Source organism: Amphiprion ocellaris, chromosome 24 (assembly GCF_022539595.1).
Source record: "Amphiprion ocellaris isolate individual 3 ecotype Okinawa chromosome 24, ASM2253959v1, whole genome shotgun sequence".
NCBI classification, from domain to species: domain Eukaryota; kingdom Metazoa; phylum Chordata; class Actinopteri; family Pomacentridae; genus Amphiprion; species Amphiprion ocellaris.
The window spans coordinates 12,775,902-12,801,821 of NC_072789.1; the positions used below are offsets into that span (position 1 = coordinate 12,775,902).

The 25,920-nt window shown below is 41.1% G+C and overlaps 1 protein-coding gene across 4 annotated transcripts in view; it reads left to right on the top strand.

Moving 5' to 3' along the window:
• Positions 1-25,920, top strand: part of LOC111565647 (neural cell adhesion molecule 2) — a 329,641-nt gene that overhangs the window by 199,334 nt on the left and 104,387 nt on the right. The window lies entirely within an intron of this gene.

Below are 25,920 nucleotides of genomic sequence, written 5' to 3' on the forward strand. Positions count from 1 at the left end.
GGAGGTGATGTGAGGATGCATGGGCTCGTATGTAGAGCATGATGTAGACGTTGTTTCCGGTCCACCCCGGCTACCTTCAGGTGATGAAGATTGGCAGGAAGGGCTCGTTTCCATCTGTTCAAACACTCCCCGGACGTAACCAAACATTTGCTGTTTTCTCACAGAGGGCAGCACCCGAACAGGTTTGCCTCTCCCTCCGTTCAGCTCCCGTCTCTTTCAAGTCAGCGGCAGCACCGTTGTTGGGGCTTAATGGTCTGATTAGTGATGTGCAACTCTTCAACAATTTGTTCCATCTTTTTAGTGGATTGGGACTGCCGATTCACCCCAGTGAGTCGTAAAATGACTGATTGAATTAGCTATTAAGATAATTGTGAACTATGTCATGTCAATTGAACACCGCTGCAGGCTGGGATACATTGAATCATTAGTTGAAATTGGACAAGGGGTTGGCTTCATTGACATTTCAACTGCATTTTTTGAATTCTTTGGCAGATTAATAGAGGTCCGCCCTGCCCTATGCCCTGCCCCAGCTGGGCAGTTGCTCCCAATGTTTCCTTAATTTATAGTCATATTTTTCCACCTGAAAATCACAATACAGTAAAACCACATAATATCCAGACCACCTTGTAAATCTCTCCATCCCAAAGCAGATTAAAGCTTCCATTAAAACACCATCGACTTTTGGCTTCTTCTGTTTTTTTAAATATATAATTGCCTCTTCAATCTCCACACAGCAGCTCTTATCGCTGCTGTCACACTTCCAGGTCTGAGAGGTCAGCATGTTCATTTAGAAGTTCTGCCTTTTTTCCTGCTTGTTTTCAACCATCGTGGTCAACATTTCCAAACAGGAACGCAGATTTGAGAGCTGCTCGGAGTTTCCAGCAGTGATATCTGTCGGCTCGTTCAGAATCACAGGTTACGAGTGTGCAGGCGGTAATTAATTTCGCAATCGCTTTTAATTACGTGGATTCGCCTATTGCTCTCCGTTTTCCTGCAAATATTTATCGCTCTCCGACTGAAAAGCAGCCTCCTATTTCTTTCAGCGCTCAGAATATGAGATGAAATTACACTAACAGACGATGAAAGAGAAACGCTCGATGCAGAGGGATGTTCTGAAACGAGGACCGTTGGGGGGAGATGGAGTACGTAGGAACGATCCCATGAATTAGGATGAAATGGAAATCCATCTCAGTGCTTGTTATCCATTTAGCACATGCTGAATTGAAATGGGTTAAGGCTTTAATAACCTGGTTAAATCCCCCATGGAGCGCCGCCAACAGGAGCGCGAGCTCTATTTTGACAAGTGTCAGCTTAGCGAGGAATCCACAACAGTCAGGCTGTAAACTTAATTACAGTAGCTAGTTCCAGGGGAAGTTTCCCTCATTTTCGTTTTAGTCTCTTTACAAATTGCGCTAAATCCAAAACTAAGAAAGGTGCTCGGTTTACATGCTGATAAAGTGTCTTAAACTAAAGAAGTCACTGAAATCTTGAGCTAAGTGTAAGCATAATGGCCTCCAGTTGCAGGGCTTGAGCAAACATTATTTTGTCTGTCTAGAAAGATGTGAGTTGCCCATTTCAAGGCCCCTCATGGGCTTTTATCAGCAGGTTGTCAGGCAGCGCTGCAGTGCCTCTGCTCTTAGCTATCGCTCCCCTATTGCACCTTAATTGACCCGCTCAGAGGCCGGGTCATAGAGAGCGAGCTCCAAAATATTTATGATCCACCATGGGAGCCCATCAATTCATGAAACCTGAAGGCCAGTCTGACTTTGACCCGGTAATGCATTTGGGTCACTTCAGGCCCTGCAGTATTAGTGCGGTCAAGAGAGCTGTAACAGGGAAAAGTTTTGATCTGGCCTCTGTGGTGAACTCTCTGCCCGGACCGTGGGTTTGTTCAGTGTAGCTGTGTTGCCTGATTTCAGTCACTGATTATTCCAGCATCATCCTACATTTTTACGGTAGCACCAATCTGCGTTTTGTTTTTAAGCACACAAACTACAATCAGTTTTAGCATGAAAACACATCTCCCATTCCATCCGTTAACTCTCTTTGACAGCGTTGCCCTTTTTGCAGAAAGGGCACAGGGCCATCATTGTAAATAAGAATTTGTTAATTAATCAGAGCTTCCTTGTGCATTAGCTGAGAGTGTACTGAGGATTCTCTTGGAGCTGAGATGCTTTTCACAGTGAAGGCCCACGCTGTGTGAAATAAAAGCCAAATGGAATCAAGGGATTAGTAATCTTGGGTAAATGTATAAAATTGTAAGTTGGCTCTTTAAAATTCGCAGAAATTCCAAAAGATGTTTGAATAAATTAGAAAAGGGCTTGTTGCTCATTTTCATTTCAGCTTTATTAGCAGCAGCTCATCCCATGTGCTCTGTTTTATTGATTTCCAGCTGCAGCCTGATGAGTATTTAATTTCCTGCTTGGTTTGGTGTTAAGTGGTGGTTTTGATTTCCAGCGTCCAGATTTTACTCACAGAATCCAGAGCAAAGCTGCAGTGTATATTGCGGTTGCCACTGATCCACAGAATCCACCACATTACTGCATCGATAATCCGCAAGCACTTCCCCGCTGATTTACATATCATATACACCCAAACTCTTGTAATGCCTGTCAGTAGTCAGCGCTGCGTAGCGACATCATGCTACTCCCCTATGTTTGACTGATGGAGCTCTGCAGTGAGGGGGGAAAAAAAATCCCGTTAGATATTGTAAGCTTCAGGCTGCTGCTGCTGCTTGTTTGGGAGGAATGATACTCATCCAGAAGCCTATCCAGCGGGGAAGGAAGCTGCCATGAGAGAAGAATGCATGGGACTGGACCCAGTTTCTATGGAAACAAAAGAAATCTAGGAGAGGAGTAGGGGGTGTGAAAGGGGGGTGAGAGAGAAAGAAGAAGTGGAATGAGGCAAGGAGGATGTATTGGAATGTTTGGGGAGACGGATGATCAGGAAAGGAAGTAGCATATACACAATGCTGAGAACGTGGGCCTCCCCTGTGGTCGCCGGCGTTATTTATTCATCAGTTGTGCCACAACAGCCCTCGTAGCTCCCTTTACACCCAGACAACATATCAGAGTATTTACAGTGGAGATGGAGAGCTCACCTGGTTCTACCTTTGTTCTGAGTCATAAGTTCTTCGCTACAGTTCATCCGTATTCTCAACAAAGCCTCGCCGTGTTTTAAAGCGGGGCTTTGAATTGCTCCTCCGATCAGGGAGCTTTTGCACAACAAGCATGCACAAACATGCGACCGAGCCCAGCCAAAGCGCTCAGACTGTCATTCACCACACCTCCAGGCTGTGTGTAAACAGAATTTCTTAAAAGCGGGGGGGAAAAGGAAATCTAAGGGATGAAGGAATCCAGACAACAATGGCAGGAGGAGCGGGCTCGCTCTGAATAATTAAACAGGCTGTGCCATTGATAGCGATGGCGAAACCGCATCTCATTAACACTGAGAAGTGGGACGAGGGATGACTGGAAAAGTGAAATTGTGCTCTCTTTTTCATTGATAGTGGAAGTTATTTTATCCCCTACAGTGTCAACAATAGCTGATATAATGCTGTGTTGACAGCGAGGAACTGCTGAAGTCACAAGTTTCACAAATGGTCTCCAAAGAACGCGCCATTCATGCTTTTTGGGCGGGAACACAGACATGCATGTGGATAGCCATGCTGCTGCACTGATATATACGTTATCAACAAAGCCCACAAGATTACAGCTTTCTGAGACGCCCTCGACAGGCCCCGATGCCGCTCCTCATTTCCAATGCTAATCAGAAATAAAGAGATTGCCTTCTCTTGACTTGTTCTTTCTCTTTTCTCGAACAATTGTTGCATTGCATCCATCGGAGCCACCCAGGATGCTCATTGTCGCCGAGCCACCATGGCGCAGCTGTGGGAGCTCGTGCTGTCGGCCCCATGTGGTCCAGGACAAACACTACTATCAACAACAGAGGGGCAGGAAAAAAAGCAAGCACTGAAGAGACGGGGGGCCATTTGCATCTTCCTCAAACCCAACAGAGAATCCAGCTCTCAATGTTAGAATCAGCTTTTGCCAGCGATTGTGTGGAAACAACCTCCGCTCAGTCGACAACACAATGGGTCGCCATCGTCCGCTAACTCAGCCACCAGTCACCGTACGCAATTACATGCAAAGTGGGAAATGGGGGAGAAAAAGCACAACACAAGAAAAAACAGAGTACTTTGTTGTGAGTGTCTTCTGAGAAGTGCTTTAGTTTAAGTGTGCATGGAAAACAGAATTCACTTGTATGAAGAGCTTCCACACATGCTGCTGTTAAGTGCTGCACTATAAGTGTAAAGCTTTTTTTGTGCTGCCATTTTTAAGAGTATTATTCCCTAAATCGGACTTTATGGAAATGTAGGTAATTTTCGATTCAAACCATAATTTCCCACTTCTAAGCTTCTGCATGAAAAACAGTGATCCACAAGTAAAATCTGTAAATATCTGGGATGGTGTTGAAACTCTTGAAGGTGTCCTTCCTTCTATCGACTGAGATCTGAGAGACTGAGAGGAAATAACAAACTCTATATCTCCAGAGGCATTAAATAGTGCAGGAAAAAATGCATTAAAGGGTGCATATCTTGTGGTAATGAGGAATATTCAAAGAGAAGTTGAAACATGTGAGCCAATGAAACCAGAAGACTTTTTAAACATGGTTTTAAAAGTTTCTAAGTAAGTTGCAAGAGAAGAACGTGGCTGTAAATGTAACATCCACATCTGACATTGACCAACGTGTGGTGAAGGAACTACTGCCCTGAACAGAGATGAAGAAAACTCAAATATTTATATGGGAAGTGCTGCCTGAATGGCCAGCGAACGAGGCCTGAGTTTGGTTGGTCTTAGTAAGAATGTGTGAGTGAGTGTGCCAATCAGAGGATGCATCCCCAGGTTCCTGTTTAAATCATGCATTCACATACTGTTCCTTCCATCCAGGAAGTCTCAGAAAAAAGCAACATCTATTGACCGGTTTATTTGACTTTTGTAGTTGAGGATGGACTAATTCTTTTGTAGAGATACATACCATTCTGTCACAGCAATGATCCACCTTTTGTGGAACCAATTAGAGGGTTCTACTTCTTATTGTTTTTTTTTTTTTGATTTTAGTTTGAATTTGAAATGGAGGCAGATAAAATAAAGTTGGAATTAATATGAAAACTAACTGAGCTTCAGCTTTTATTAAGGATTGACTGTTGCAGCATCTCTGGACTTTTATCTATTTAAGTGTTTATCTGTCTTTTTGATTTATAATACATGATCTTAAGGCATGCTTCTTGTTCCCTGTAGCTGTCTTACGCTGTCTCCCAGGTATGTGATGTGTTTTATTGGTGGAAACCTAATACAAATTCAGTGGATCTTGATCTTTATCTTGATTTTAGGAACCACCATTTACCACCTTCAGCCATATCAGCATATTCTGCTGAAACAGAGACAGTTTTAGATGTAGTTTCATGGGTAGTTCACCCCTGTTCATGAGATGCAAGTTCATCTTTGTGGAACTGGTGTGGAATTGGCAAGTTAGCTGTATTTTTGATGTACTAAAAGCTGATTAAAAAAAAAAGCACATAAGAAATATAATAAGAAGGTGTGGAAGGACATCTGAAGAGAAGTAGGTTGTCATTGTAGTTTCTCTTGATTCATCCTTTCCATGATAATGCAGGTATTAACAAGAATGAAACTTTGTACAGTGCATAAAAGCAGTGACGCACCCATATCAACAAGCAAGAAAGTCGCTTTGCTTCCAGTTTATCGTAAAACTTAGCAGAAAGTTTTGCACTAATGATTAACTTTTAAGTTAAAGCAGCATGCCAACTTTTTACAGGGTGACCTGGCAGTCAATGTTGCCACATCTACAGGATGTGCGTCTTGGTGGGAATCACTTAGCAGGGCTGTCGGTTGATGTTTAGTGGCGGCCACCGGCAGCTTGCGCCCCTGTGAGCCAACAGAACATCGACCGAGTCCATCCACCTCCTCCACTGTTGGAGTGGTGCCCCGCCGCTAGGCCCCCACTCTCCCGGTACTCTCCTGACGCCATCCTGCCGACACATGTCACCTTTTGTTGTGGATCACAAGTAGCGAAAATTGCCAAAATGGATGCGAGGCATTTCGGGATGAAGCTGTGTCAGCTTGGTGCCAACACTTTGGCCTGCATTTATGAGTCATTTCCCGTTGGCTATCAGATGGGCGCACATATTGAATGAACTCTGCACCGTCCTCTGCAAAGGAACACTGGGAACTAGTGAATGCGGGAACCCATCAAAGTTTAATATCCTCGGCCAGGATCAAACAGACGCTGATATACGGCCTGAGAGTGTGTGTCATTAACTCGAATGAGTGGAGACGAGAATCGTGGGGGCATTTTTACGAGCATATCCGACCCCCTCCTGCTTCCTTTCTGATTTAGAAAGCTGACATGACTCAGTTGGCTTTGGCAGTCCATTAAAACTGGAGTACCTGCGCCAGAGCTGAGCTGTGATATCCTTCTTCTCCTTTTTGGAGAGTTCACAGTGGGCGCCGGATGGGAAACTGTGATAATGTTCAGTATGTTTTGATGCATTTCTGTTGACTTTGAACTGCTTTATTTGCGCACAAACACAACAAAAGTCGATACATCTGCGCAATGGCAGCGCTTATGACATTGGCTGTCACTTTGCTCGCGTCCCAAAAGTTATCTTCTTTTTTTTTCTTTCCCAACATGCTCATTTATATTCATTTCTTTTTTTTTTGGTATTTTCCCCAGATTCAGTTTAATCAAATTCTGCTCCTCATGTGAACATTATTGAAAGCATTTCATTTGCCAATTAGCCAGCTGCTCCCCAGTTAAATAATGAATATGCTAATTCTAAAGCTGGGGGATATGTTGTCTTTTGAGTTACAGCGGCGACAATTATCCAAGTCAGGGATACTCACAGTGGTGTACTGTATGTATGCTGGTGCGTCTCTGACTGCAGTCCTGTTCGTGAAATTTTGTACGCTCGCCCGAGTATTTGTGTGTTTATAGAGGACAGTGTGTGTGCAGAGGTGATGCATTGATGCTTGGGAATGTTGTGTGGATATAGAGTTTGCCTCAGGCCTTTGGTTGTCACTGTTGTGTATGCATATGTGTGTGTCAGTGTGATATAACCCGTGTGGCATGAAGTGTGTTCAGGGGTAATGTTTCGGAGGAAGGCTTTCTTCCGTGCATATTGATTTGTTTGCTTACCTTCATCTCGATGGGGCGCTGAGTGCATGTTCCTGACAGCCCTAATTGAAAGCCATGCAGAACTGAGCCTTTGTATGCCTATACACACCCTGTTATCATCCGTCAATGGGGGGAGGCGGTGAGCGAGGAGTGGGTGAGGGCTGGTGTGCTCACCCATGAGTGCGGTGACAGATTCTTCTTGCTTACTGCAACGCTCAGTGCCACAGCAGCATTTGGAGCAATCATCCAAATACGCATGTACTATACCTCCACACTGTCAGCCTATTAATTAGCCTATTAAACTGTCACCTTCTTTCCTTAGGTGACAGCTAAAAACGCCTGAGAGCTTCTGTCTGTCCGTGCAGCCCGTCGCGTTCATTCAACCGTGATTTATGAACACTGAGTTCCTCCTAATCAGTACTTCATCTGCAGCGTTCAACTTTCTCCAAAGTCTGGCCGGTCTTTGTTTTTCTGACACCCCGCATCTGATTAAATAATGACTTGACCTTTAGCCACGCTGCAGGAGATGCCAGTCTCCCATGGCAACCGATTCAAGTTCCTAGCTGTAGTTCGGGTCGATGATGATTTCACAAACACCGGTTCTACATGAAAGTGGGCTAATAGGCATTGGGTTTGCTAAAATACATCACACATGCCCTTTTTTCTTCTAATTGGTGTTGTGTGATGCAAGCTGTTGGCAGTATTCAACAGAGTTCAGTACCCCAGCTTCTACTGGCCTGATTTATGGGCTTTTCAAAGTCACTGCAGTCACATTTGTCATAGTGGTTGTAAATTATCCATTAACAGAATGGGTCCCTTTATCAGTCCCCAATAAAGGTCTGTGACCCTGAAGGGTTGCTCTTCAGTCGATGATTTCACCTCATAAAAGCTTGTTTCTGTGTCTCAAAGTTACGTATTATGATTGTTTTTTCGTGATAATAATCCGTCCATGCTTTAACATGGCTTTGATGCAATTCTACACCATTGCTTTCTGTAGAATATGTAGATCTATGAGGTCCCTACATGTACACCTTTTCACTCTTGACTCTGCTCTAAAACTACCCTACGTTGTACAACAGTAAGTTGTAATACTGGAGTAATTCAGACACACATGTTAGATCCAGATTCTGAAGGAGAGTAGTGGTACAGGAAGTCCCACTCTGCAAGTGGACTTAATTTTCATCAGCTGTATCCAGCAGGATATTTGTTTTCTAAGTGAAATATGTGGACATATCTTGTATGCGTTGATCTGAAATTGGAATATTCTATAGATATTTGCATATATATTCTGGTAACTTTGGCAATCAGCATCATCACATCAAAAGTTGTTTGATTTGCAGTGAAATTCCCATTAGACCCATCAGAAATTTCTAGCTGTTTAGTGATAATTAGCAAATGTTACTATGCTAAGAGTCTGAAATGTTAAATAAAGCAACTACATGAATTCAAAAATGTCCCACTTAACCATCAACAAATTGCAAAATGCCACTTCAGGTATGCTAGCATGTTGCGTTGGCATTTATTATACATACAGCTCCTAGCATGGCTATACGGTGGAGTCATCGATCTTTTGATCGTGATTGTGTCGCAGTTGTGTCTAAAAAGGGAAACACAAAATCAAGACTTCAGTAATAACAAGTGAAGTATTGTAGTGCGTAATTTCAGTATCACACTGAGTAATAGTTATTACCTATGACCTAGTTCATGGTGCTTTTTACAGTCACATAGTAATCAAAGGTCATAGAGGTTGTTAGACATCCATTAGCATAATAGGTTCTTTCTTCAGTGCCCTGTAAAGGTCTCTGATAGGAAGGATTTGCTATCATGTTAAAGACCCTCTGTGGTTGTTAGAGTGTTCATTTTTCCATGAAAATAATCCTTTTGGCTCTGAAATGGCTTTGATGTAACTTTATACCATTGCTTCTTTGAGAACATGGGGCTCTCTGAAGTCTTCTTCATCTTCCTGCAGCTCGAGCACGCCAGCTCACCAACAACTTTGCTCAAGCACTGTGAATCTCCTCTGCATTACTGGGGTTGTAATTCCAGAGAAAGTCAGTCATTGGTGTCCAAACTGGAAACGAATTCTGAGGAAGAATGATGAATTTGACAGGACTGGAAGTCTGACCACCATCTGTTCATTCAAGGTGGCTATAAAACAACACCATATAGGCATGTTAGCAACTTGATTCTCACCAGTCTTTAGTAGCTGTTCTACATGTTGTGTAACTGCCTGTTGTTTTCACCGAATGTGCCTCTTACTCCAGGCATGGAAACAATGTGTATCCATGTCGGACTGGTCAGGGAGAATAGCAGGAGAGAAGGTTTTGCGTAATATTTACACTGGCATGGTTTGACTCAATAGTGGCTGGTGCTGGCATGAGAAATTCCTAGCTGGCCGGGCTACAGTGACAGTTGGTGGCGGCTTCTGTCACGAGCACCGCATGGACGACCACGAAACTGTCGAAGGGAAAGATATGGAGTGAGAGCGAGGGAGTGAACAACTGAGAGTATCCGAGAAGGAATCAGACAGAAAAGGTGAGCAGGCAATTCATTGCACAATGAAGCGAGAAAAGGGAAAGATGAAAGGCTCTGACTTGAGTAAAATTAAGGGTGATGGGTAGAAAGGGAAATAGAAATACAAAGTGTGCCGGAGTGGGAGGAATTGGACAAGCTGGAAAGTGAATAATACAGGTTGAGCGTCTGAGTCACTGATCTTGAGATCAGAGGAGAGAATGACATTAGCTCAGGATATGACTTTTATGTTTCTTATCCTCATTATTAGGCTGAAAAGTTCCCATTTTATTCATTATTGGTTGATGTATGACTGCATCTTGTAGCTGTATAGTACTACTTTACTGCATGTCTTTGCTCCACGGTGTCATGTGAGCTGTAAACATAATTCAATTCAGAATCCTAAAGCCCCACAAGTCATTGTAGCAGCACATCAAATCCCACCTTAGTCTTGCTGCGTATTCATTCCCAGTTCAATGTAATTGGGATTTCGAATCCGATCCAATTCATACGTAAATTGAGAGCACGGCACAATTCCATTCAGCGGTGAATTTCCGAAAATGAATGCGATTCAGTTTACAATGCAGATCATGTGGCTGGGAATTCCAGTCGTAATGGTCTGCACCGGTATTGTCATGGGATGTACCCTCCCAATTAGGCAGACTGTTGACCTTAAACCTTTGAATTTCATTGCAGAAAGGCCATAAGAAGACGGTTCTGCCTTGCCTGACCCTCCCTTCACATAATCCCCAGAGTCTCCTCTCTCAGACCTGGCAGGAGGCAGTGACCTCTCCTTTGTGACTGAATTAATCCATGGGCCTGAGATAATGGCCATGTCACAGCCACCGGCAGGATGTGGCAGGAGAATAATCAGCCCACCGCCGTGCCATTTCAATCCCTGCGGCAATGATCGCTTCTCCACAGAAAAAAAAAAAAAAGGAGAAAAAAACCATGTTGCTTTTCTCATTCTCCGGCATGCATGAAATGAGAATTAAAGATTACAGGCCTTACAGGCGTAGCAGGCAGGCGTACCTCGGTGATGAGTTTTGATGTTTTCCACTTGTTTTTCTGACACTGTTTAAGATATTTTCCAAAATGGGGGCTTCTAGCCTTTTTTGGTACAGAACAGGATGCATAAAAATGTGCTTGGGGTAATTTAGAGACCATGTCATCACACAGTTTGTCCAGCAGAGCAGCTCCACATCCGTTCTTTACTCGCAGCACCGTCTGCAGCACATGTAGCAGAGTATGTATCATAGCCGAGCAGCGATTGCAGCGATACAAAATGAAACATTTCGAATCAAATTAACTTCAACATTCAGCTGAAAATTAAAGCTCCCTTCCTGAGTCATCACAGCTTTAAACTCTGCACCGTGAAGTCAGAGATCCAATGTTAATGCAGCTAATTTATCAATTAATAATACATTATTTAGTCTAAAATGCAAATCTGAAGTTTTCAGGAGCCGAAACTAAAAGCTGAACCTGAGAAATACAGAAAATGATCACATCTGATGAAGTAAAATGAGATCCAGTTCGGCTGTTTGCTTGATAAATTAGTTAAACGATTAAAAAATGGAGCTGACAGAGTTGTTATTACTGATCGAAAATCAGTGGACTGTATTATGCATTCATGACTTAATATAATAATCTCAAGATATGACACATGTCCAGAGTGTTTGCTGCTATTATTAAGAAAATTATTCAACTTTGCAACACCTGTATGACAGCGGACATAAACAAAAGATTGAGTTTCAGTATCAAGTGATGAATTAATATCTGAATATTTTACCCTCTGCCCCAAAAATACACTATCAGTCAGAACAGTTGTACTTTGGAAAAGTCACAATTGCATATTGTCAAAGAGAGTCTGACTGGTCATCTCTCCAAAGAACAGGAAGTAGCTCCCGTTTGCAAACTTGTGCATATATTTTGCCAGTATTTCAGATCTTTCCTTTGTGTTGCAGACTCGTTGCTGCTGTTTGAGCAGTTTGTACTTTTGATTTTGAACTACAGAAACAAAATGTTTCAAGTCAGCACGAGAGTAAAAGTGAATGAAAAATGATCTTCATCTTACCCCTACTACCATAAAAGCGTGTTTTAATTCAGTTCTCTTCCTCAGTGGGAACCTGAGGTCGTCAGTGAGGATGAAATTGGCGTCTCTGGGGAGAAAAACCACAGAAAGCTTTCCGGCATATCAAAAGCTAAGGTCCCTTTGTCACAGAAAGAGGACATAAGTCTTACAAAGTCTCTTAATTAATCCTCAAGCGCTGTTTGTTGCAGCAGGGAAATTTTGTGACTCTGCTTGAAAATATTTGTGAAGATATACAGCGGCTGTTAAGGTCAGCGCTCATTCTGCTTGTGTAGATCACCCTCAAAGCTTTTAATCATGTCCCGTGTGAATATTCAGATGTTGCACAAATGCATGAAGTAGGTGCACTAATGAGCTGTTATTAAAGATTGTGCTCCCACTGTGACAACCACCCACAGTAGCCGTTGTATTATTCCCCACCTCACCGCCTCACATGTGCCTTCCTTTTTGCTCTGTTCTCCTGCAATGACAAGCGAACACAAGTTAACCAGAATTTAAATCATTGCGACTGGTTTTGCTTTAGAAATGTTTCGACGCGGCACACAAACAGCTGGCGGAGGAGAACGGCTGAACAAAACAGCGAAATTACTTCTATTTTTATTTGCCCCTGCTTCTTTCCTGGAGAATGAGCAGAATGGAGGGTGAATGGCATCAACAGCAAACCTCTTCCTGACATTGTGTTTTAGTAAATCTGACGGGCTAAACGCCTACAAACCTTCGCTGGAAGGCTGTTTCCACTGACAGTAGCCCCACATAATTCTTGGTGCTCGAGATTGTAACGTCTTGTCATGGCGCTCATCCTCTATTTGCATTTTCTTGCTTGGTTGCCTGTCCTGGAACTGCCATTTATCTCCAAATACGACAAACTCAGGCACGATAATGAACAGAACATGACACAATGTGCTCCTGTTCACATGGAGATGATGATTCTGTACACACATCGCATTGCTCATCTGTCAGCTTCTTACGAATGTTGGACCTTCACTCTCCTTCAGCCCATGAGACTTGTCTCAGCTCTGCCTGGAAGTCAGATACTGCCTCCGAGGCCTCAAGGTTTTATTACTGAATCGCTCTTCGCCAAGCTCAATACAATCACCTCCTCCCACAGAAGTGGAAAGCCTCCCATCACACACGAGTTCACCCATCTCGGTGCTCTTCTTATCGAGGGCTGGTGGACTAATCAGCTGACACCTTCACACAATGTACTGTTTGTCTGAATGGCTGGAAATTCAGAATTTCATTGGGATCTTAATCACAAGCAAACCTCTCACCAACCTCTGCTGGAGGCCAATGTCTTGACCACAGAAGCCAAACTTTGACTTCACCTCTATTAGATGCAAACTGTTATTGATGCAGCTGATATATTTCCAGACTATTTGTGAGAGAAAAAAAACTGTAATTTTTGATTTTTTCATTGTCAATCATTCCCACGCACTTGGACTAGTGTGAACCTCCTCCACTTCCTCGTAGCTCAGTAATAGTTCTCCATCAAGGCCTCATTTAATGTTTGTGGAGCTGCAGTTTAGTACTAATGGTGCATGTCCACAGGGTCATTTGTTCTCGCATGGAAACCTGCTTGGTGTGCGGATCACTAGTGGGCCACTAGGTGATCACATGACAGCCCTTCAGACCTTCAGTCCAGTAGAAGCATCTGATCAACGTGGTAGCTCGGTCGCAAAATTACTCTTTTATTTAGAAGGCTGTTCAATAAAAAGTATTTCAGAAAGCATTTGAGGTGACAACTAAGCTGTGCAGTTGCTGAATCTGTCCTCATTTTAGTTCCATGACGGTTAGTTTAGACGTTTTCTGTAAATTTTGCAAGGTGTCTCACCTCCAGTCAAATCTGCTTTGTGCAAATAAGCTGTAGGCAACTCTGGAGGGATGTTGCTCAAAACGCAACGCAACCAGAATGCAACACGATGCGTTTCACATAGACAAATGATTGGGATGCGAGAAACTGACGGATCCTGTGGACACTTACTTTTACAAAGGGTTATCTGAAGAGCTTCAGTAAAAAGCAGCTGGACTTTTTTTGTTCTTGAAGACGTTTCACTTCTCGTCCAAGAGGCTTTTTCAGGTCTGAACAACTAAACTGAAGAAGCCTCTTGAATCAAACATTCTCAAGAACCAACTACTGGAGCTGTTTGGATGAATATCTACACAGGCTCTTACAAAGAAATGTTCTTCTGTACCCCTATGGAGATATTCCATTAAAAATCAGCCGTTCCCACCTAGAATAGTCATTTACCACATTATCAACATATAGACTGTATTTCTGATTCATTTAATGTTATCTTCACTGAAAAAAAAATGCTTTTCTTTCAAATATAAGGACATTTCTAAGTGACCCCAATCTTTCGAACGGTTTTGTATGTGAGTAATGTGTAATGATTACCATTTAATGGGCTGATAGCATCCAGATCAGATGGAAAAACCATCTCTCAGTACCCATGAGAACCAGTGGCAGCCTTCAGATCAGCTCAACCACATTTGCTCGCTAACAACCAAAGTCCTGCATCTGTCCGAGAGGCTTCAACAATCCAAATCATTTTGAAATGTCCTTTTTCTATTGACCTCCAGGAGGCTGTTTTGAAACCAAAGTGCACATGTGAGGCATTGCAGAGCGACACCAAAGTGGCAGCAAGTGGCATCTCATTAATATATATTTAATTAGCTTGTCTGTATTCAGAAAAAAAATGGTTGGTCATTTTAATTGGCTTTATTAACCCGATCGTTTGACGGGAACCTTTTTGTCTTGATGGATGACCTTATTATTACATCGAAGAAACTGCCACAATGCTTTAAAAAGGAGCCGCTCGGGCGACTCATTAACACTGTCATGGCCGCTCTGCTTATTTTCTGCTGTTTATGTTCCACATTTACGTCTGATCAGCACATCATTAGCGATCCAAGCTGCCATACAAACTGTCAACTAAAGGATAGGCACCTTGATTTTCGTCGCCTCTGAATAGTTTTAATTAACAGTTTCTACATCTACATTGCCACAAATGTTTTTTTTTTTTGTGACACTATCTGAAGATAAAGGTGGAATCAAGCTGATAGAATCAACGTTATCACTGTAGGGAGATTTATTTTTCACTTAGCACGAGGTGTGAATATTATCCCCAATCCTTAAAGCACACTGATGTCACCTGTGTTTTGCCTGAGGAGGGAGGGAAGAGAAGGGATAAAAAAAAACAAAAGGGAGAAACAGAAATAGTAGGGTGACTGAGATAAGAAAAATAAGACTAATAGATTAGACACAGGACTCAGAAGTGCAGAGAGATGGAGGAAGAAAAGAAAAATACCTATGAAATGGTCAAAGCTTTGGAATATTTTCCACCGGAGCATGGTTCTTTTTTGAAATGCGGATAAGGGCATTATCTTGCACTTATGTTTACAGGCCCCTATTTTTTTCTTCTGTTTCCATAAATATAAGCACAATATCCAAGAAAATGGGATTTACTCTATCACAGTTTGAGGCTCGAGTTTCCGCACAATCTGGAATCGAAATCATTTTTGTGATGGAGGATGAATAAGACAGAGTATATATTTGTCCAAGAGGTTCTGTGGGATTTCTATGAATAATTTTTGTGGCTGTGATTTTCCATACTGTTCCTCTAAACAGGTGAATTTATCTCCCTACCTGTCCTTGTGCACGCTAAGATTGGTCATTTGGCAAATGTCTTCACCACCTTTGACATCTAGAAGCTCTGATTGCAAGGTAGCAATTGAAAACCTGAATGGGAGTCCTGTCCATTTACTTCGCTTATTTCTATCATGGCTAATCATAGAAGATTGCCACTTTGAGCTCGGCTCTTTTTCCTCTTGGTAACTCATCTGCCCTCTGACACAGCCTCAATTGTCTGTCTGGACTGATTTGTTGAGCGAACGGCGGTCCTCTGGGAATATTACTGTCATTGTCTTACAGTGGCTCAAAATGACATAATGGCAATTTCATCCCTTCTGATGTCTCACATCTTTTGCTCGAGATGCCGGTTGTTTCGATAAAATAGATCACATCACCTTATGTCTCACCTCAGTTTTGTGTTTCTGTTGCTTCCCTCCCCACATTTTTCTTTGGGCACTTAGAGGGCTTCAGGATGTCTGAAAAAGTTGTACTGAGACTGTGTTGAAAAGGTTGCAGAGAGGTTATTTAAGGGATTTGCCTTTGCTTTAGGAGTTCTATTGGTTTTCTTGAAGGCTCACTGCATTCTCTTTTTATCTGCTTAAACAAATCGTCACAAACCAATGAACCAGACTCATACTTGAGCTTTTAAAGAGCAACATTCAGGGTGAATTTTCCACTAAACTTTGTATTTCAAGGACATAATTGTTTGAAAAGTTACATTTTGCACAAAATCAGTGCAGTAATTCAGATGAAGAAGTAGGGATTTTGAGCATGAGTCATTTTGTGTTGTAGGTCTTCGTGAGTCTGAGCGGTTGTGATTCAGTAAGTCGGTGTTTCTTGCTACTTTTATCTTGTATTTCATGGTTTTTCAGCATCATGATTTATTGTGTTTGTGCTGGTTGCAGCCTGTCGGGACATTTTTTCTGAATATGAAGATGAATGTAGCTATAGGAAGGACTTCGCTGCTACATTCTCGACAAAAAACATAGTTGTGTGCACTTTAGACAGGAGGATTATGTTTGTAGAGATGCAATAGAGTTCCAAATGGGAGGTCAAAGCCAGGGCTGTTTGAGACTATTGAGATTAGCAGGACAAAGTATTTCCTGGACGGATTTTACTGATTAGGGAAACACATCAAGACACTTTCGTGTACGCTTTAAAACCATGTGTAAACAGGGTCATTATTAACTAAATCTAGCTTAGCTGCTCTCCCAACTTGTGTTTTTGGGGCCAATTTTTGTCAAAATCTGCCTAATTCTTCATTCTCCTCCACACAAACTGTGCAAATGTACATTCAGTGTAACTTTAAAACTCTTCAACATGACATTTAGAGATGTTCGTAATGAAGTCCAATAAAGTTCAAAGACCTGACAAGTTTTATTTCCACTGCAGAAATACGATCTTTGTTCCCCTTCACTGAGGGCATTGCTTTCCTTTTGGGAGCGATACAACAATGGGAGTCTTGTGATCTGTGATAGACCTTGCCGTAGGCTTTGTCATCAACAAAAACCTCAAAAACTTACATTTTATTACCACAAAGAATACTTTTACTCATATTTGGAGGTTTGGTCTAAATTATGTATTGGTTGGATAAACATAAATAGAAAAAAAATGCAGTGAGTAATGTAAAATTCATGTAAATATTAGTGTAACTAGTAATGTTTCGTAGGAAACAGAGGGTAACTTTCTCACACATTTCAAGCACTCATGCCAGTCATGTTAAGACTTTCTTTAAAAGAGATTTTATTATTTTCCTGAGTGGCTGAAGGAGCTGCTTGTGAATTTTCTCCACTCAAAAATCATGAGACATGCAGTGGAACCTGCAAATGTTGTGAAGTGCTTCAGATATCTTCAGACACTATGCGGATTTTGTTTACTATATTGCCACTGGCCTTGGCAAAAAAAACAAGAAACAGTGAAAAGAAGCAGCTCATCCATGCATATATGGACAAATAAAGTATGCAAAATCTCACAGAAAGACATTGTAGGTGAAATGAGCAAAGATCTAGTTGCCTTTTTATTGCAATTATTTAAACATGTGTTTATTAGCATGCTGCTGCGTTGGATGTGTGTGTTCATGGCTGGAGAGGTCCATCACAGCCACCGCAGCCTTAAGAGGCTTAAGGAAGGAGACATTAATCGCAAAGCAGTCGGCTGAGCGAAAAGCAGAGATACAGAGAAGTTGTGCGGCAGAGAGCGAAGATAATAGGTGGCTGAGACTGTACGAGTGGCCCGATACTGTATGTCGGTACGATTGGATATGGTTGACTGAGTAGAGCTCGTCTCTCGTCTCCTCTGCAGCATGAAAGCAGCTTGTTATGTAGAAAGACAGGTATATAGGACTGGGCACTCAGGGAGGCAGACTAGGAAACATACAGGTGAGCTTCAAAACGACTTTCTAAAAGCAAACAACAAAGCCACACAAAGCTTCCTACCTGCTCTGAACGAAATTAACTTGCAATTTTGTGATAATTCTCTAATTTGTGAGAGTCCAATGAACTCCTTTTCCCAGCATTCAGCGCTCAAAGTTCACCCCACAACTCACCAGCGGGTTTAAAAGGCAAATCGCCAAAATTCTATGATTTATCAGAAGAAGAAACTGTATAAACAGAAAAAATAGGCAGATTTTCACCTTTACATAAGCCTTTACTCAGGCAAAAATCCATGCACTTTTCAGCTGAACTGCAGGCATTGTTTAGTGGGAACAGATAGGAGACACTGTGGGCACTTGTGGGAAAAAAATGTTGTACATGTTGACTCCAGGTTCAAATCAATTGTTGCAAAGGAAATCAACAAACAAATTCAACTTATTTTTGTTGTTTTCCTGAATTTTGGTGGAATCATTGTGACGCATTGCAAAAAAAATAAAAATATATACATTAGAGTGCTCTGTACTTCTTGTCATGGTTGTGTTGTTTCCATAGCGGTCCAGGACTTTAGATTGCAGTGAAAAATCCAACATTAAAACCACCTGACTCATATTGTGTACGTCAGGCTGGTGTTTGGCACTGAGATATTCATGGTGGATCCTTTGGGTCTTGTTTGTAGATGGGATTTGTTCCAGAACATCCCAAGGATTGGAGCGATCTGTGACGTTTGGAGGCTGGGCCAGTGTTTGGGCTTCTTTGTCATGTTCTTCAAGTCATTCCTGTAGCAGTTTTGGAGTCGTACTACATACATGGATGCTATGACACAAGGTTACCCAGCAGAATATTACACTGTTACCAGAAGTTTAATGTCATTCACTTCACCTGTCAGCGGTGTTAATGAAAAACATCAGAAACAAAAATCCCTCCTAAATGTCTTTTATCCTGCACATTTTTCTAAAATCAAACTTATTTCAGCAGGCAGGTCCTCCTTCCTCTGATTTTCATATACTGCATGTTTACGCAGGATTTATCAGATATTGCCATTCTGTTTCTCTTTATTGCAGTGTTACTATTGTTATCTCTGCTGAATCTGGAAGAGAGATCCCTCTTATGTTGCATTTCCTCAAGTTTCTTTGTGATTTCTTGTGTTGCTGGAATTATTTTTTTTCCCCACACTGTCTTGGGGAAGTTGGAAAGAAACTATAATCCCGGTTACCTGTACCTCGATCCACTGCTCACCTGAAGCAGCTTTAGAAATGCTGACTGCTCAGTGTTTTTGAAGCTAATTTCCGACTGCAAATAAATTTTTCTGCCTTTGCTAACACCTTTGAAGAAACGTCCAAGACACACAGGATCGGGTGAATACAAAGCATCGTAATTAGTATTTTATCTCCCTCCTTCCACTCTTTTACTCGTCTTTGTCTCTCTCTCGCTCTCTGTCTCTGTGGTTCAAGGGAAGAATCCCCTTCAATTCCTCCACGAAATCACACACAATTAAAGCAGAGCATTTTCTGCCTCGGGGCCTCGCCGCTCTGTGTGTTTAAACATTTACACATAGTACACACACACACACACACACACACACAACCTCCCACCCACCCACATGCACGGAAGCGAAGGCATACGCACTCTCAACACGTACCGACACACAAACAAGCACACAAAGGCATGTTCTCTGCGGTGCATTTTATTTGGCCATGGCTTTAATGGGGCTTTTTATGGAGTACAGGATTACAGAATCACATCCGTCTCTCCCTGCCAGCTGATTGGACACTCTCCGCTCTGTCAATCAAACGTTGGGCTTAACCGGCTGCTCAATGCAACGGTGCGTTTAGGCCGCTTCAGTCTGCTCAAGATTTAGTCACACCAACTTAGCTGCTGGCAAATTTTGCCCGCCGTTGCACTGGTTTGCTCCAGATGTCGCCGAATCATGTCACTGGGCCAGCAGCTCCTTAATGACCTCCGCTTTAGGAATATGACAATTTAGTAAGTTTATGAAGTAAATAGAACTCCAGACAACATCTTATGGTAGTAAAAGTTGCTCCTGTGAAAGAAATTTCAATTTAAATTCATTTCATTTGTTATATAGCGCCAAATATAATTCAAATTGTCTCCAGATTACATTACATTAATTTCAATTGTAATCTGTTTGCATTTTGGGGGGCATTAATCCTGCTCAGTGTGCTGGTTTCTATTTGAAACTAATAGATTTGGGGCAGTGTAAACAAGACTTTACACAAAACATTGGCATATATCAGATTGAGGTTCTTAATGTGGTAGACAGAGCAAGAACAAAACTCATTTCTACAGCTACATATTGTTATCTAAAGTTTTTTAGCATTAGCCAAAGTTAGCCAAAAACAAACTAGTGGTAAAAAAGAGGAGAAGAAGTAAGTTATCAGTCTATACACTACCATTCAAAAGTTTGGAGTCACTTAGAAATGTCTTTATTTTTTCAATGAAGATAACATGAAATTAATCAGAAATACAGTCTAGACATTGTTAATGTGGTAAATGACTATTCTAGCTGGAAACGGCTGATTTTTAATGGAATATGTCCATAGGGGTACAGAGGAACATTTCCAGCAACCATCACTCCTGTGTTCTAATGCTACATTGTGTTAGCTAATGGTGTTGAAAGGCTAATTGATGATTCGAAAACCCTTGTGCAGTTATGTTAGTACATGAATAAAAGCATGGGTTTTCATGGAAAACATGAAATTGTCTGAGTGACCCCAAGCTTTTGAATGGTAGTGTATACAAAAATACTGTATGGCTGGTTGAAGTGTGCTTACATTAAGTACAGTTAGCCAATATAAGCTGCATTAATAGAAGAGCAATAAAGTACATCGCAATTCTTTCTAATATGTGTACCACAAGCTACAATTAGCCTACATAAGCTAATGGTAAAGAGGAGTAGAAAAGCCATAAAGTGCACAAATAATGACTGCATATCAGTCAGTTTTATCAAATTTGCTAAAGTTAGCCCAAATAAGCTACAAGTCAACAGCCAAGAACATTGACTTTAATTGTGGAATTTAAGATAAATTCATCACTTGTTTTTGAAAAAAAAAAAAAAGTTATACCAGGTGATATAAAAATGGAAGCTAATATTTTGTGTGTTGTTTCCTGAAAACCATGAATTTAAAATGAATTCAGTGGAAAAGTTATGCTGCGCATTTTGGGAAACTTTCCTCGACAGTAAACCCAACCAGCTGTGGGATTTGAACTCACAACTTTGCGACAAAAATCCTTCTTCTCTGACCCTTTTCTTTGAGTTTCCATCATTGATGCTGGAATTATTTATGTCTCATTGTTGTTAGGGAACCTGGCAAGTCATGTATAGTATTGACCACCTCTGACACATTACAAATGGCAATCAATGGATTTGTTTGTTGTCTTATTTTGCTTGTCTCCGACGCTTCTCAAAGGAGCTAATAATTGGAGCTGATAATTGCTACCAGGCTCATAACATATTGACCCAGGCTGTGTAATAAGCTGCTTGAAGGCGGTCGAAAACATCCCAGGCCTGAAAATTGATATAATTAGCATGTCTCTTTGTGTCCCCTTCAGGCGAGACAGCGTTGAATAAACAAATTCTCCCATCCTGTGTCATATTTCAAACCCAGTCAGCTTTCTCATTAAAATTTCCACGTATATTCGCTGTGGGGTACTATTGTGTTGTGCATTTTACCTTCAAAATTCTCGCTGAACACTTATATTTTCCAAGTTGAACTTAATTATGTGATTCACACCGATGACTCCGGCAGCTCAGAAAGAGCCCCGGCCATTTTTCTTCCGCCTGCTGGGTTTTGTGAGCAACTTATTACGTGATCAATCACATACAGCATGAACAGAGCAGGATCAATTAATAATTGAAAACCGATAAACTACTTGCAGCGCTGATTGGAATCTGCCTTAAGTCAGAGGCAGGCAGTGTGGAAGGGCACGAGGTTAAATAGACATGATTAATCAGCTCGAGAGCAGCATTTGCATTCATCTGCAACAATGTGTGTGTGTGTGTGTGTGTGTGGACGGTAGCTGTTTCTACTTCAGACTAATCGTAAGTAGGCTTTGAGTGTGTGGTGTGTTTACAGTGGGAGGTCACACTCAGATATCACATGATTCTGGAGTATACTGTTGATCAGCACCGACAATGAGCTCCTCACAGCAGCAAAAAAAATGGAAATGAACCACAGATGGTGGTGAAGCAGCTCCAGGACCACTTTAGAAGAGAAAACAGACTTTCCAAAAACTTTAGCTTACTCTGAATTAGCAGTGGTACTCCAAAGTCACATTAACACCCTGAACCTCAAAATCTGCTGCCGGATTTAGGAGGCATGTTGTCTTTGAAAAATTTATCAGAGCCAGAAACTCAAAAAACCGAAGGAGTTTTAGACATTGAACTAATCACGTGTGACTTGCAGCTTAAATGCGCAAATTTACCAAATATCAGTACATTTCATCAAAATCACAGGTTTCTTAAAAAAATAACCAAAAATTAATACTTCACACAAAATAATTATCCGTTCCGCTGGGTAACTTTGAAGCTAATACTGACTCATTTATGCCCAACTGTCATGTGATAAAAATTCAGAGACTTGGCTGAACTACAGGCAATGTTTGCAAATAGCAGAAAGCTGACAAGAAACAAGTATGTAAGTAGTAGAATATGGCATGTAGAGTCACGTTTTCCCCTGTATTGGGTAACCTGTGAGTGTTTACACTAGCGTTCAAACGTTTGGGATCACTTAGAAATGTCCTTATTTTTGAAAGAAAAGCATTTCTTTTCAATGACAATAACATTAAATGAATCAGAAATACAGTCAAGGCATTGTTAATGTGGTAAATGACTATTCTAGCTGTAATATCTCCATAGAGGTACAGAGGAACATTTCCAGCAACCATCACTCCTGTGTTCTAATGCTACATTGTGTTAGCTAATGGTGTTGAAAGGCTAATTGATGATTAGAAAACCCTTGTGCAATTATGTTAGCACATGAATAAAAGCGTGAGTTTTCATAGGAAACATGAAATTGTCTGGGTGAGCCCAAACTTTTGAACAGTAGTAAAAATAATGCTTCACATAATGATTCAAGGTCAAAATCTAAGCTTAAAACTGCAACATTTCATCAAAATCCCTTTATTCTACATAGCTCATTTAAAAAAATAACTTTTTCATCAACCAGAATCTACACTTCGCTGTGCAACACTGAAACTATTAGTAATTCACCTGCAACCAACAAAAAGTCATTTGGCTGTACTAGGCTGAACTGCAGGCAGTGTTGGCAGAGACCAGATAGGAGAGGTGTAGTAAAATATATGTTGTATGTAGCGTCATTAATGTCGGTTGCTGTATTTTCAAGTATTTGGAGCTCTGGTGGACAATCAGGAAACTGGTGAACATGCTAATTCCAGGTGTTTTATGATTTATGGCATTATATTGTGTTATACTGCACAAAAGACATCAGTGAGTTCTTGCTATGTCTAGCCATGGTTGTGTTGTTTCCATAGAGGTGCAGGATTTTACTTTGCAGTGAAAAATGCACCCACAGTAAGGAAAACTGAGACAAGAAACAACATAAACACCCAGACACTGCTTGGGCTTCACAATTATAGCACAGCTGAGTACAAGTGGCTCAGTAATTTGTTCCGTTTGAAACTGACTCGCATACGAGGCTGCATGTATGATATATAAATGCATACGCGTCCAGTATAATCCCCGTGTAATCCCCTGAGCTTTTCTCCTGTGCCTGTTTTGCAGCAGAAATGATCAAATGCATGGATAAAGCAGCTCCTATGCCTCATCATGTAAATGTGACGGTGCCCCTCTACTGCCATCTATAGGCGGCCCGGGGTCATGGCAGATGACTGCGGCTGATAAACTCCTCGACAGCAGTTTCAGTGTCACTGCAGCCGTCCTCCCCTAGAAGCTGCAGATAATCATTTCATCATTTCCTCAATTATTGACAGGCGCCCTGAGCTCTACTGTAAAGTTCCCAGTGTTGCAGAGAGAATTAACATCATTAGAGTATTATCCAGCTCCTCCCTAAGAGTGCGTGTGGTTGAATTTTGATCCTAACTAGACTTGTGGCTCTGAGGGCTGAGAATGAGGCGCTGAGATATGACAGGCTCATCAAATATCTCGCCTCAGTCAGCGATGTGCTCCGACTACCGCTGCGTGGAGGTTCTGGCCTGAAAATGACCCTCTCCCCGCTGAGTTGCCAATCATCACTCATCACATTAGACACCTCGACACATTCTCAACCCCAGCTGGCTGTGATTTTTTTTTGGTCTTCTGTCTGTATCTCTTAGCTACAACTCTTTTCCTCCTTTCTCCTGTCTGACTACTACTGCTACTGGCATATAAGTCACTGAATGGTTTCACTCCAGAATGCATTAACCCTTAGATCAAGGGTGTCAGAATCATTTTAGTTCAGGGGCCACATTCAGGCCAATTTGATCTCAAGCTGGCCAGACTAGTTCAATCAGAGCATAACAACCTATAAATAACAACAACTCCAAATTTTTCCTTTCTTTGAGTGCAAAAATGTTCACATTTAAGGAAGTATCTTTTTACAAAACATTATAAACAACCTGAAATTTCTTAAGAAGAATAAATTAGATTTCAACAACATTATGCCTCAGTTTATCATGTACACATTACAACTTGCAGATCACAGTGGATCTACAAAGGCACAAAACAATTAATCACAAGTATCTGGAACTGAACAATCCAGTGTTTTACTTTTTGATCAAAATGACAAAAGTCAGACCAAAAAAAAGAGAAAAAAACACAAAAGCAAGACAAACTATTAGAAAAATGAGACACAAAGTGACAAAAGCAAGAAACAAAATGACAAAAAATGAGACAAACGACATGAAACAAAACAAAAAAGAGACAAAGAAGTTCCAAAGCGTCAAAAACTGGACAAATGACACAAACGAAACTACAAAAATTATATAAATAGCACAAATGTGACGAAAACGACAAAAACAAGAAACAAAATGACAAAGAACAGACAACACAAATGAGACAAAAAAAAACAAAACAACAAAAATGATGCTCAAATGAAACACAAAATGACAAAAATAAGACAAAAAAAAACACAAGTGAGAAAAAGGAAACACAAATCAAATTTTATTCTTCATTTCCCCTCTGGTCATTGCAGTGAATGGATGTCCTCCACTTCGCTTTTTCTCTCTACTATAATGTGGCGGTTATTGGGGATGCAAAAACCACCAAAGAAACCCCCAGAATTATTGAGTTGTTTACCGAATCCTTCCCGTTCTTCGCTTTTGTCAGTCCCATCCAACTGTTGTTCAATTCATAACATCGTCTAGAGCGATAGCTGCAAATAGCGTTACCTCGGGCTGAAAGGATGCCGTTCATTGTGGTGCTGACTGACAAGCTTGTCGCAAACAGCTGCTTAATAGAAGGTATCAAGCCAGTCTGTCTGTGAGCTTTGTGTGGAGGAATAACTCAGTTGTTCTGCTCAATGGGAACCCTGAAAGCGGTTGGAATTTTACATCAAAGTATATTTCAGCTGGGACAGCGTGTCTTATACTAGGCAAGGCAAGTTTATTTGTATAGCACAATTCATACACAAGGCAATTTATGTTGGCAAAGAAGTACATTCAGAAAAGTGATTTAAAGGTAGATATACATGAAAATCATAGAAATAACATTAAAGTAGACAATAAGATCATAAAAGTCAAGAAAATCGATTGAGCATACCTGTCCCTGATGACCTGAGGACTCTGGATTATTATTGTTTTGATTATTTACCTTTATTTAACCAGTAAGTCCCATTTAGATTAGAGATCTCTTTTACAAAGAAGACTTGACCAAAGAAGCAGCCATAGAAAATTTGAAAGTTACATAAAACAAATACATGAATAAACAAGACCTTTCTGTGCTTTGTATACCAGGAGTAAGATTTTGAACTCTATCCTTTGACTAGCAGGAAGCCAGCATAGTGATTTGAAGACAGGTGTAGTATAGTCCAGCTTCCTGGTTTTAGTTAGCAATATCTGCAAACATTTCGAAGAGGATTCTTATTTATGTAGAAGGATACTTGCACAAAATGATATAACAATGAGGTATAAAGAATAAAATGAGTCAC